The sequence below is a fragment of the Nuphar pumila genome, chromosome 5 (assembly GCF_984573655.1).
Source record: "Nuphar pumila chromosome 5, dmNupPumi1.hap1.1, whole genome shotgun sequence".
Taxonomy (NCBI): Eukaryota; Viridiplantae; Streptophyta; class Magnoliopsida; order Nymphaeales; family Nymphaeaceae; genus Nuphar; species Nuphar pumila.
Window position 1 is genome coordinate 17,300,831 of NC_143253.1, and position 14,704 is coordinate 17,315,534.

At 41.0% G+C, this 14,704-nt stretch overlaps 1 pseudogene; it reads right to left on the minus strand.

The window, feature by feature from the left end:
- Positions 1-1,776: 1,776 nt before the first annotated feature.
- Positions 1,777-6,638, minus strand: LOC149836961 (E3 ubiquitin-protein ligase UPL6 pseudogene; annotated as a pseudogene).
- Positions 6,639-14,704: the final 8,066 nt, after the last annotated feature.

The window sequence follows — 14,704 nt, forward strand, 5'->3', positions numbered from 1 at the left end:
ATCCTGGAGCTCATCTAGGTTAATACAGAATGTGAGCATTGACTCAAGCTGATGTACTGAGCTCAGCCAGACTGAGAAAAGCAGGATAAAAAACCATTTCCTAGGGGTCAGGTTTCAGATCTCAAAATACATTGGGAAGTCGGATTGGTTTGGATCAGATACAGCTAAATTTTTGCAAATTCTTCCTCCTGAATTAGATCCATTTTACAACCCTAGCCACAGAGATCCTCCAATTTAAGCATGTGTCGTGTTCCCTTGTATACTATTCATAATGGAAAATTGCACAAAAAAAGACGTGTCTTCATGTTCTTCTAAACGTGTCCATGTATCTCAGAATTTACAATACACTCGCTTTGAATTGAAGTCGGGAACATTGAGGTTAAGTTAGTTTGGGCAATATGCAAGAATTGGGCATTTTGTACCAATAAGGGGGTTTATCTTTTCTGTCATAAATCCTTTCTTTTATTTTTTTATTTTGACTTCGATTAAACAAGGGTGCTATTATTGTGGTCTTGAACCACTCACTTATGGTGGTACCCACTTAATTTATACTTAAAAAACAAAACCTAACCTTTGGATCATGTTTAGCATATTTTATTTACTATTTTATGTGACGTTTTTTAGTTTGACGCTAACATTTATAAATCATCTTTTATCTTCATGAATTTTTAGCCCACAATTCATGAATTGTGGGTTATTCACCATCTCAAAAATCAAATCTTGATGTGTATTAGACATGATAAAACCTCATGGTACACATAATTATAAAGCTGTCTTTGTTTTTTTTTATGATGAGAAACCCTAACCAAAGCGAGGAAAACCCGGGGTGAGGCCCCACGACCACCCTAACTCACGTGGCCCACCTCTCAAAGCTATTGATACATTCATGCACCAGTGGGGTTTGATCCAATGCCTTCATCTCAGCACCCTAACAAGCACCCCGCTGGCAACCAGCATATAAAGATGTCTAAATTTTACCTTGCTTCTATGTCACAGAAACATGTTATGTGGTCCTCACGTCTAGGTGACAGAGATGCCAACATGTTCTACACTATTTTAATAATAATTTTAATGGGCATGCCTCCTTGCGAGGTAAACCTTGGATGGGGTCACCTACACCAAAGTCCTTATGGAGCCCACTAGTTAAAGTCACCCTTACACCCAGTGAGAAATCAACCACCCATTTTTTTATCAATTAAAAACAAAAAAAAATATTCTCTGTTGGGTGAGCTCATGAAAATCGAACCTTGACAGACCGTCTAGCAGCCAAGGCCCCACCTCACTGCGGCATCAGGTCATGCTGAACATGAGCATTTTTGCTCATGCCGACATCGTGGCCATCCGATTTGCATTTTAAAAAGCTCAAAAGTCAACAAAACCATGTGGCATTCATCCAAAATGCAAACAGACGGCCAGGATGTCGGCATGAGCAAAAACGCTCATGTTCAGCATGACCTGATCTACTTCCACTGGGGCAACCCCCCTTGAGGCGGAAATGAAGGAGTTGAGGTGGTATTTGCTGGCTCCAATTCCTCAATTCAGCCTCTATCTAAATCATGTGATATCATACACGTGAAAAAATCCCAAAAGAAAATGCATAAAGAAAAAAATCCTTCACAATAATTGATTGTTTTTAAAGCAGTCCATGTGAAAGAAGACCATTAGTAATCACCTTTTCTTTTCTTTTCTTTGGCAAAATCATGATTTGGGGCTACTAAGTTGAATTGCCTTGGGTTGAGGTCGTCATCTGGCAACACACCCAGTATCTAGTCTGCTCTACTTGCGGTTAGGGCTAGTAAACGAGCCAAACAACCTCTGCTCATTCTTGTATCGAGCCGAGTCGAGCTTGAGCTCATGAAGAGCTAATCTAAACAAGCCGAGCATAAGCCAGCTCTTTTACAAACAAAATATATTTTTTCATAGTTGAAAATAATAAAATTTGGACCCTAAACCTATTGAGACAAGCTCAAACAGGTTCATTTACAAAATAAAAAATTATTCCAACCTATCAGGTGGACTGTAAACTTATTGCTTGCAAGCCAAATACTTCAACCATCTATGCTCTATACAACAACAACTAATACGCCTTCATCCCAAAACAATTGGGGTCAGTGATATGAATAAAAAAAGAAAATCATTCTGGGTCTTCCACATGAATCCTTCTCCTCCATTCATTTCTATCCAATGCCATGTCCTCGGTGAGGTTCAAAGCATTCATATCCTTTCCTATCTACACTCTATGATAAAATATATTTATTATTAATTAATGAACTTATACAAGCTGTGTCGAAGAGACCATTGGTTGTTCTTGTTCGACTGGTCGAGCCTATTTCCTGAGTTCAAATTAGCTATTTACGACCAAACATGAGCACTCATCTTGTTTCCCAGCCCTATTTACGGTTGATTTGGTTATGCCCTTATCAGCTATGTCAATGTATCTAGTTTAGTGCCCACAAGGGTTCCACTCACCTGGTAGGGGTGGTGTGGTGAACATCACCAAGTTACTCCCTACCGGGAAAGGGGGACCTGGTTATTCAAACAAGATGAGTGCTCATGGCCTCTGGGGACGCGCCAGTAAAGGCTTTTTTTCTTGTACTCATGGGTTGAATGAGATGACAAGGTGGTTTTTTCTCAGTTATCCAACTAGGTTATACCATAGTTGGCAAACTCGTAACTTGGATTCAGATCACCTGACACTTGACTTGTGAGTCAGCAGCCTGACTTGGTAATTCGGACGAGTTAGGACATGAATTTTTTAGTATTAAGACATGGTAAAAATCAAACTTCAAACTATATAATCATTAAATTTAGCACATGACATCAATGACTAAGCTATATAAATATTCAACTATATACAATTGTTGATATCATGATTTAAAAATAGATGATTCTTTATAAAAATTATCATTTTATAAGAATTATGCATTAAAACCATGAAATGCATGACAAAAGACATAAGTGGCATGTGGATCGGTGGTCCTGAATTGGTGACCCAGTTGGGGTCTGATCGAGGTTGACTCGGGCGACTCCTAAGTCAACTCGCCGGGTTTGCCAACTATGGCTTATACAGATTAGTTCACTTGACATGGACTTGTCTAAACCATGATCTCGGCAGTTGAATGAGATACATAGATGGTAAGTTGCACTATCACAATGAGGGCTCCATAAGGCCGACTAAGGTAACTGGATGGTTAGGCTGTGCTGTCATAATTGAGAGATCCCCAGTTCTCTCTCTCAAAAAAATAAAAAATCAGAGATCCTCAGGTTTGAATCCCACGAGTGGTTATCTCCCACCTTAATTATACGAAGAAATAAAAAAAAGGGTCTTAGGTTGGAAGTCTACAGGAAATATCCCTAAGCTTGCCTTAAAAAAAAAGAAAGAAAGAAAGAAAAAGAAACAGAAAAATGAGGGTTTTCTAAAAAAAAACTTATAAATCACATCCAGAAGATCTAATTAAAAAGTTTTTTTTTATAGTCAATAGGTCGATGCCTTAAATAGCACTAAATATTAACCCTGTATAGATGGTGCTAATGTTTGTTATCCTTGTGTGTAAGGAACCTTTAGTAAAAACTGGTAATATTTTTAAACTTTTTTATGCTTTTTGTACAACCCACCCTGCAGATGTGACCTACATCTTTGGTTAGTATAAATCTATACTTGGATCATGTCATCTTTGGGTTAGTATAAATCTAGACTTGGATCATGTCATTCTACATGTATGTAAATGTCATTATGCATGTATGTAAGATTTTGCAGGAGTTGAAAAATCAATGGCCTACAATGTTCCAAATTATCAATCTTCGTAAAATCTTATTTTTACATAAAAAAATACAATCCAAAAGTGGAATTCTACTATTCTGACTATTTTGAAGACACCCATAGAATTAGATTCGGTCAAAACAACTTTCCAATATGAGTTTCAACTAAAGTGTTTCTGATGTAGTGAGGGTATCGTGGTGCATGCGACACAATGTGGGTGGCTTGCAACAACGCACACGGGTGCTAAAGAAAGGGATTCACGGTTGTTTCAGTAGGTTTATAATGAAGACCACTATGAATGCACAGTGGTTGATATTTATTTTGCAATAATAGTCAATCTAACAATGAAATGAATTCAGAAAAAGAAACAAGTGGATACAAAAACGATAAATCGAAAAATGCTAAAAAAGCGAATGCTGGAAAGGTAATCAGAAAACTCCGAAAAACCAAAAGCTGCGGTGATCCAATCTTCTCTATCTGCACGCAACCCTAGATTGGGCCTTTTAAAGGTTGTAGGTGGACCCGGGTCTTGGGTCTGGTCTGGGACCCGGAGCATTCTTCATGCTGATGTCTAGGACGTTCTGGACCTGCTCTGCATCATTCTCCTCTGGTTGGGAAGAAGTCGGCTCTGATGACTTATTGTCACTACAATATGCATATAGATCAAACACACTTTCAGTAGCGGCCCTTTGTATATAAGATCTTGGTTCCAAATACTTGAATCCAGGAAGGGGTCCACGAGAGCATCTAGTAACAAACTTCAAAAATTTCTTTTGGTACTCTGGTGAGAAGCCCCTTAGGCCTTCCCGAAACATCTCAATGTTAGGATGCTTCTCATGATATCCACCAGCATAATGTGCAGTTGAGCATAAGTCATCAACATCCATACCATCAAGTGATCCTGAAATAAGGAGCTAGAGCTCATGCTCCTTGAATATCTCTATCCAATCTGGTTGTATGAGATGTAAATCTTGTCCACCTGGAAGGAGCTCCTCTTCAGTGTGCTTACCATATTATTTATGACTACGAAATACAGCCCTAACTCAGAAATGTCACCTTTATAATGCTTCAAGAAAAGAAGGTGTTGGTACCATTCTGGGTCCAAAGAAGGCAAGTCATTGAGGTAGTTATGCTTCTGCTTCAACTTGCTCAAGAAGAAAGTCACAAACGGCATTTTGACAAGAATACCCTCAAACATTGCCTTTCCAAGGACAGCTCCAAGAAACTGGAAGTGTTGTTCATGTATCATTCCTGAGGTAGGGTTTCGATATAACATGTGATCATAGGTTTCCTTGAATAGGCCATATTGCACATCAAGAGCAACTCTGTTATGTTTTCCATAAAATCCTTACAAACCCCTCCTCCAACTATGCCAGCCTCATTGACTCCCAATTCATTGACAAATGTCACATGAATCATTCCCTTAAGATCCTTTTCAGACAATAGGCTCAACTGACTAAATGCATCTTCAACAATTCGATCATGTCTTATTCTAAATCAATGTCTAGTGAAAACAGCATGAGCCCCATTTGATTGTCGTATAGCTCCCAACTGTGAAGTGTAAATTTTAACTTTGTTCCTAAATGGCACCAGAAAAGGAGATTGCTTTAATATGTTGGTGGCTCTCGTGTTTTCACTTACAACCTGAGGAAAGAAATTTTTGTTGATTGCTTCATGAGCATGAAAGTCATCATGTGATATAAATTGTCGCATGCTATTCCAATCTTGCAACTGTGCCAAAAGCTCAGATGTCACAATACTAATTCTTTGGTCAATAAATTCAATCGAAAGCCGCTTGTGACTGGAAAGATTTGCAATAGATTTCTGTCCTGCAGAGTTCTTTATAGGAACCGCCCATAGGAGATGCCGCAAAGCCTCCTTCAAAATGATTATTAAGGTCTCGACATCCTGCAGAGTCGGTGGTTTCTGCTGTTTATAAAACTCTTCGTTGTCTATTATCATCAGCATGTGCCTCGTGACCTGCTGAGGGCGTCGATCTCTATCACCCTGTGGCTGGCGCTCTGGGCGCGCCGACTCATGTTGTACCAGTACTGTTGTTGCTGAAGGCAGTCTCAGCCGGTTCCGAGCAGGAGGAGGAACTGGTTGAAATTGCTGCTGAGGATCTGGTGGGGGAGGTGGTCTCAATAAAGGGGGATAGACTGGGTATGTAATAGAGTTAGAGTTTGGATTTGGATGATAGGTTTGGTTTGGGTTAGGGTTTGGGTTCGAATAATAGTTTGGGGTTGGATGTGGATAGGGTATAGGGGTTGGATTTTGGATTGGAATAGGGGTCTAGATTTGGGTAGAATAATGGGTTCGGATTTGAGTTGGATTTGGGTTTGGGTAGGGGTTTTAGATTTGGTGTTGATTGTAATTTGAATTTGAACCCGATTGGTTTTGGATCCGGTGTGACCCTAAAGTAATTGTCGGACCTAGATTTGGATAGGTTGGATCTGGGATCGAGTTGAGGGGGTAAAAGGCTTGGTTTGAACTTGATCCACAATCCATATGATTATAGGTCTGGTTTTGACCCGACTTAAAGTAAAACGGGAGCTCCATCTGGGTCCGATGCAGGCCTGGGTGGGTCTTGAATCTCATGCTAGGGTCAAAATGGTTGGGTTGGGCCAAATCCAGGACAAACCTTGAACTGGGCAGGTTGGAAGAAGGGGTTCGAGACTAGTTTTGAGTCGGGTCTGGGCCCTACAACACCTAGTTTTGGGCCAGACCCTCTCGGGTTTGGACTCATCCACAAGGGTCCGTGACCCCTTGCGCGCTGGTGAGCTGCAGCAGTGCCCCCACGCGCAGTCTCAGAAAATTGGACCTGATCAGCCCCCAGCCTGGCCGACGCTGCGGTGCCAACACCCTGACCCTTGGCCATGCTAGGACCAGGCAGACCAGGTCTGGCCTATGGACCTGGGGTCGTGGATCGAGGTCGGGCATGTGCATTCACTCCATAGTTGGAGGGTCTGTTAGCGAACACTCGGTTCGGCCGAACAACCCCCACTCCGGAATCGATAGCTGCGAGCATGCCTAGGTGAGAAAAGGGTACCGGTTGCAAGAGGTTGCCATGACCCGCATCCCTGTGCAGGGCCTCCTCAATGCTCTCTCATCGCGCCACACACCAGAACGTCAACTAGGCTAGACCGGTGGTTGTGGGATCCGCAGGGTTAATCGCACGCTCGCCTGACTAGTTCATTTGCATTGCGTGCGCATCCACCGATGATTCAAGAATGACCATCCGTGCCTCGATCCCATCCACGCATTTCGACAGACCGACTACCTCCTTGTCTAGGCGTAGCAGATCTTCCTGGATCGTTGTCAACATATCCATCATATGTATCATCAGATCTTCGTTGTCGGTCTCCTCTCGCGCCTTCTTGCTCATAGGATCGTCCCTCGCTTCTTGCAACATGTCTTTGACCAAGGAAGAGGGCCTGGGCTCTGATACCATTTTGATGCAGTGAGGGTATCGTGGTGCACGCTACACAACATGGGTGGCTTGCAACAATGCACACGAGTGTTGAAAAAAGGGATTCACGACTGTTTCAGTAGGTTGATAATGAAGACCACCGTGAATGCACAGTGGTTGATATTTATTTTGCAATAACAGTCAATCTAACAATGAAATGAATTCAGAAAAAGAAACAAATGGATACAAAAATGCTAAATCAAAAAATGCTGAAAAAGGAAATGCTGGAAAGGTAATCAGAAAACTCTGAAAAACCAAAAGTTGCGGTGATCCAATCTTCTCTGTCCGCACACAAGATTGGGCCTTTTAAAGGTTGTAGGTGGACCTAGGTCTTAGGTCCAGTCTGGGATCCGGAGCATTTTTCATGTTGTTGTTGGGTCTGTGACGTCTGGCACATTCTGGACCTGCTCTACATCAGTTTCTTACCCACGAGGGTAACAAGGGGTTTATATATATATATATATATATATATATATATATATATATATATATATATATATATATATATATATATATATATATATATATATAAAGAGGGAGAGCTTTTGCAACCCTCATGGATAAGAAACCCGCTACTTGAAACTCATAGAAAAAGTTGTTTTGACCAAATCTGACCTTATGGATATGTTCAATAGTAGGAATCAACCCTTGGATCAGAGTTTTTCGATGTAAAAATATGTTTTTTGAGGTTTGAAATTTTGATACATTATAAGACGTTGATTTTTACACCCTCATAAAATCTGATACACAAAAACATGAAAGTCATTTTCTACTAAACTTAATATCTAGATTACATCTAGAGGGTCAGATGTGCAAAGAAACAGGAAAAATAAAATATTATACTTTTCACAAGAGGGTTCTTTACCCATGAGAGTAGCAACCATTACCCCATATATATATATATATATATATATAACTGAAAATATGTGAACTAAAGCATGCACTGAGATTTTTATGGGTTTCTTTGTTTTTAAATTTCATGTACGAATGAGATCTATATGCTTAGTTTTTATAGGGATCGACTCTTAGATATTCCAATTTTGATATATAAGCAGGAACTTATAAGAATGGTTCAAATTTTTTGTAAATATTAAAGCATGGTAATATCATATATTTTTGTCAAACGCGATCCAATAATTGATTCCTAGCAAATGGACCATGCCCAACATATCTGAAGGGTCAGATTTGCAAAAACAACATAAAAAATGCCCAATTCACACTCTGGTTATATATATATATATATATATATATATATATATATATATATATATATATATATATATATAGAGAGAGAGAGAGAGAGAGAGAGAGAGAGAGAGAAAGATGGGTAAGTTATGACTCAAGTTTCATAAAATAGTGAAGATATGAGCTTCAGGATCCACACACCTTTCCCTGCAGGTAGTGAGAGTCATCCAAGCTTAGGTAGGACTCACGAGATAGATATGACAACTGATGTATCCTCCTCACATATGAAAAAGAATGAACACATGTTCATACTAGAAGAAAGGAGAATATGACACATGTCTATGTCAAAACTAAAGAGGGCTACCTAGCAAAGCCCACATAAGGGGCGTAAACCACGAGATCAGCATGGGACATCCCCCACTTTCAAAGGCATTTTGGATCTTTTTTGAAATTAATTAGCCAGAGTCTTAATTATTTCTCTTTCTTAATTATTTAGGAGTTTTAATTAATGTAGGAGTCATTATAGAGATTGTCCTCTATGAGTCTCTCTCTTATTAAGCTTCTTATTTTTTGTAGGATTTTTTTATGAAGTCAGTTAATATAGGATTGGACTCCAGGCCTCTAATCTATAAATAGAGGGTTGGGGTTTCTCTTTTATGCATTGAATAAAATATTAAAGTTTCTCATTCTCTTTCTCTGCCTCTAGTCATTTCTCTCTCTGAACGATTCTCTCCCTCTCTCTTCTTTCTCCAGACATCCTTACCCCCGTTAACATGTCTCTCAATATACAAACCAAAATCTCTAATACCAGATGTTGGGGATAAAGCAAAAAGAAACTGACGGATCGAGTCTTCCCCACAAATGTGAATCGATGGAAACAATGCAACGATGACAGTGAAAGAAATAAAAAAATAAAACCAATAGTGCACACAACGATTTACGTGGTTCCCTCTCAACTGCGGTATGTCCACGATGATCGATAAGTCAACACCTTTCACTATCTTCTGGCAAAGATTACAAAAGGCATAAGCCTTACAAACACACAAGGTATAATAAATGAACAAGAGGATGTACCTCACAGAAGAACAAGGAACAAATGATCTGAAGAACCAGCTTGACAAAGTTGTCTTGAAAAAAGTGTAGCAACACTTCTTGCTCTTGTTCTCTCCACACCCTTTTGGTGCCTTAAAAGTGTTTCTCACTCTCTCTCTCTAATGTTCTGCGTGCACCAGACGACTCTCAGTTTTTCCGCTCATCCATCCCTTAAGTAGAGGATGAGACCTGCAATAAATATGAAAATACTAAACGTATTGCACAACTTACGAAGCGCCAGGAGCGCCAATTGCTATTCCAGCAATATCCGCAAATCACCATGTTGCGATGTCACAAATCGCTATCCAGCGATGACCACAAATTGTCATGCGGTGATGTCACAAACCGACTTCCAGCTTAAGCCACAAATCGCTATTCAGCGATACTCCAAATCGTTGTCCTGCTGACAACACAAATCACTATCCTGCGATAACCAAATCACTATCCAGTGATACCACAAATCGTTGTCCGGTTGACAGCACAAATCGCTATTCCAGCGATAACCACAAATCGCTGTCTGGTTGACAACACAAATCGCTATTCCAACGATAACCACAAATCGCTATTCAGTGATACTCCAAATCGCTGTCCTGCTGACAGCACAAATTGCTATTCCGCGACAACCACAAATCGCTATTCAGCGATACGATATATCGCTATTCCAGCGAATAGGAAGTCGACTTACGCAACTCCAAACCCAAACCACAAATCGCTGATCCACAAACTCTGAACAGCTGAATCATCATTCAGCTGAGAAAGACTTTTACAAATCGTTGTCCAGCGAATACGAAACCGTCCTCAATAAGATCAGGTGACAAGCTTGAAAGAGACTGCAACGAATAGGGCTTGGAGTGCGGCGAAACTGAATAAGGAGAGAAATCCAACACTTTGGCCAGCTCGGTTTGTTGTACATGCCTAACCACACCTGAGAGAGAGAGACCTGAAAATAGTGGTGTGGGTGGGAGGAAGATGAAGATGGTGGATGTTCTTCTTGTGGCAGCTCCATGGGATGAGATGTGTTGTGGGTGAATGATTATCCTAAAAAATAATAATTTATCCTATCAAAAATCACACCTTTTAGAAAAAACTTTCTTTTCAATTTTTTTTCTTGTTTGGAATAGTTGAAAAAGTTGCTATTTTTTCTTTCCTACTTGCACTTTCCCTACTATTTGCTCGTTTCCAAATGTGTCCCTAAATCTTGCTTCTTGGTAGGGTTGCAAACGGCTCGGATTAAGGATGGAGCTTTTGCAAAATTTGGCTGTTCCGGATGCTATCCGATCCAACTCCCCAATCCGAACCCTTTGAATCCCTACTTCTTGGGAAGAGTAGTTCCCACTTTAACAAGGCACTTTCGGTAGGCAATCCAATCCCATTATGTTCCATGGCTAAAACATATCCAATTGGCTAAATTAGGTCCAGATTCAATCTTACCTTCTCTCATCCCACTCTAAATCTGAATCGGAATGGGAATCGGAGTAGGTTGGATTGGGTACTGCTTAGATTCAAACTGAGTCTGACCCATTTACATCCGTGGGTACTGTGTTTACTCTTCCAAAAAAAAAGCGCTAGAATTATCCTTGAATTTGCAAAAAAGAATTTATATCCAATTTTGTGAAATTTGGTGGCTCCAGAAAAGATTTGGATGAAGAATTTTCAATGTTCAGAAAGCTTGTCAGAAAAAAATTTCAAATCCAATTCTGAAGAATCTTCAATGTTCTGTCCCAAGTGGTATTGCTCCAAAATCTGTGTGTGCATGTATGTATGTGTGATTTAAACTGGTTTGATATACATAGGAACACGCTTAACCCAACAATATTGTGTATGATTGGTCTTTTGTAAATCAAGTCCAGTTATGGATCCATATCGAGACTTGGATCTCATATTGGGATCCCATATTTGGATCTGGTCTCAATATTTCTAACATGGATTTGATGAAAACAGATAAGCTCTTCTAGGTTTTATGTGAAAAAAGCGAAATGGGTAAGACCTGAATTTATCTCAAACTGAGTATTTGTTCTTAACCAGTTCTGGGGCCAGATCGAACAGGCCTTATATGCTTCAAACCCAATTTGAATTCGGATATCTTGCAAACCTGCGGTTACGAACCATTTTTATTTGGTCGGATCTCCATTCTGAATGCAACGATAACTAAATATGGATCCTTAACTTAAGATCAGAATGTGTATTTGGATTGGACTTGGGCGCTTTATTTCTAAACATGGATCCTTAAATTAAGAACAGAATGTGTATTTGGATAGGATTCAGAATTTACTGAATTGGATTATTTTGGATTTGGATTAGTGTCAAATCAGTACCTTTATTGGATCTAATTTCTGATTTAGACCAAATCCGATCTGATTGGACCTTTTACATGTAAAAGGCTTATTTCCAGTCCCTTTTCCCCTGGATCCAGTATTAGCATGTCTATTGTGAATCTGCTTTCAACCCGGCTTCATCAGATTACATTCTGATCCGGACTAAGATTAGGATCTATTGCACAGAATTTGGATTTGGTTTTGGATCAGGCATCATCTAGCCTGTATCCAACGCATTTGCACGCCTAAACTAGCCTTTCATTGCACATACCTAGTTCTGCAACTACCCATAAATTTCATAATTGGCCAGTCTTGACCACAGCAACAATTCAAATTCACACACACAAAGGATATGTTAAACTTAACAGGCGGTATCCCTTATGGTAATAAGCAGGGTCCTGTGCCAAGCTGAAGGCCCAGGTTCGAATCCCTCTGCCACATGGGGCTTAAGAGATATCTGGTAGGGTCTGCCTTCAAAAAAAAAAAAGGATATAGCAAACTTTTCATAGTTCATGGACATCATATATAGCCTCTCAATTCCAAATATAACAATAAGATATTCTCATTCAGCTAATTCAAAGAAAAATGTTCTCATTCAAATGAACATTTTGCCCAGCAGCATGTATTCAAGAGTATGGAACCCCCAACCAATGGGGGTTCCTCGTGGTTGGTAGGAGCTGTATGTGCACGTTTCCTTGTGGTGGGACGTTGCAGGTTCAAAACCCAATGGTACCCTGAATAATAACTGGTGGGGTCTGCCTAACCCCAGCTTGCCTTTAAAAAAAGAGTACGGAACCCCTACTTCTGTTGTATTGAATGACCAAACTACCGAAACATTGGTACTGGAGAATAAGAATCCAAATCCATTCTCCATTGGGTGAATAAATAACCAAAATACCTCAAGTACTTTGAAACTCAAAATGTCCTACAAAATCAGTAATTAAAGGAAAAAATATGCCCTTTAATGGGATTGTGCATCGGTCGTCATTTTAAGCCAACCTAGCTTCAGCCAACCATGGTTCTTTTTTTTAGATAATCCAAGGGAAACACACAGCTTCTTTTCTACAGAGAAAGCTGGGGTTAAGCGGGGTCCCGTGCCAAAGGCCCATAATCCCTCTACCACATGAGGCTTCAGAGATATCTGGTAGGGGCATGCCTAACCCCAACATGCCTTTCGAAAAAAAAAAGACAAAGCCACATATTATCCCAACAAATTGGTGTGTCGCAGGTTCACACCATCGAAAAAGCATCGGTAAGTATGGCAGGCTGAGCCAGCTCAACTAGGTCTCTATCCCGAGGGCGGTTTTCCCTGTCATTCATGGAAAAAACCATTAAGCCTTCACATATCTTCCTGTGGTGTTTTTTTCTGGATTGACAAGTTGGAGTTATATGTTATAATTAGGGGTGGCAAAATCTGACACGACCCGCCAACCCACTTCTTAACCGGGTTCGGGTTTGGCTTAAACCGGTTCATGTCATAAACGGGTCGACCCGCCTAACCCGTTTATTAAACGGGTTGGGTTCGTGTTAGGGGTATGCCAACCCCCCAACCCGACTGACCCGTTTAATAAACAGGTTAGGTGGGTGGGTCAACCCGTTTACCCGAACCCGATCTGCCAACCCGCCCGACCCCGACCCGCCCGCTAACCCGCCAACCCGCCAACCCACCCGCTAACATGAACCCGCCCGCCAACCCGTCGGGTTAACCGTGTTGTGTCGGGTTACCCGTTTAATAAATGGGTAGGGTTAGTGTTTGCCACAACCAAACCGTTTAATAAATGGGTCGGGTTCATGTTGAGGTATGCTGACCCGCCGCCATTGCCACCCCTAGTTATAGTCATAAATCTAATGTTGAAGTAAACCAGTTTGGTGATCAGTCCTTTGAAACACAGTCAAGTCTGAGGATTTCTAACTAGACTAGCTGTTTGGGAATGTAATTACATTCCTTAGGGAACCAAACAACCTGTCATTGTGTGGTTTGTTGTTTGGTTTAAAATTAGCAGCAAGAATTCTCTAACACCACTTAGAATATTGACAACTATTCTATTTTTTTTTTTTTGAAAGGCAAGCTGAAGTTAGGCTGACCCTTACCCAGTTATACAACGATACCATTGGGATTTGAACTTGCAACCTCCCAACACAAGGTGACAGGCACTAGCTGCTCCCACCAGACAAGCATAGCCCTCGTCCCGAAACAGTTAATTTTTTTTTTTTAAAAGCCCAGCCCTGATTCCATATGAAATAGATTTTTATCCATTTTTTAGCCCAACCCTGACTGCAGCAAATAGTTTGATTTGTCCATATGAAATAGTTTTTTATTAATAATTGTAGCTATTTTTTATTTTATCTCAAAAAAAAAAAAATTCGGGGGGCGCTGCCCAAGAACCCCCAACTATCACACATTTTTTTTTCTACACCCCTATTTGCCCCCCCCCCCCCCCTTCGCATGAATCATAGATAACTATTCTATTGCTATCAAGCACTCCATCCCTAAAGATGACGGTGTTCCTCCTTTCTCAAACTTTCAAAATCACTAGTTGGAAGTAGGGATGGCAGTGGATCGGGGGAAAGCAGGGCCCCGCCCCGCCTCACCCCGTTTGGACCGGGGATGAAGGGTATGAAACAGGGATGGAGGCGGGGACGAAGGTTAAAATACATCCCTGTCCGGGGATGGAGGCGGGGATGGACGTGCACTTTTCCCCGCCCTGCCCCATCCCCGCCTCATCCCCACCCCGACCACTTCGCCCCACAATATCCCCACCCCGCCTCGCCTCATCCCCGTTTGAACCGGGGATGGAGGTGGGGGTAGAGGATAAAATCTTGAGGCGGGGCGAGGGTGGAGGCCTTGTCCCCCGCCCCACTGCCATCCCTAGTTGGAAGGCA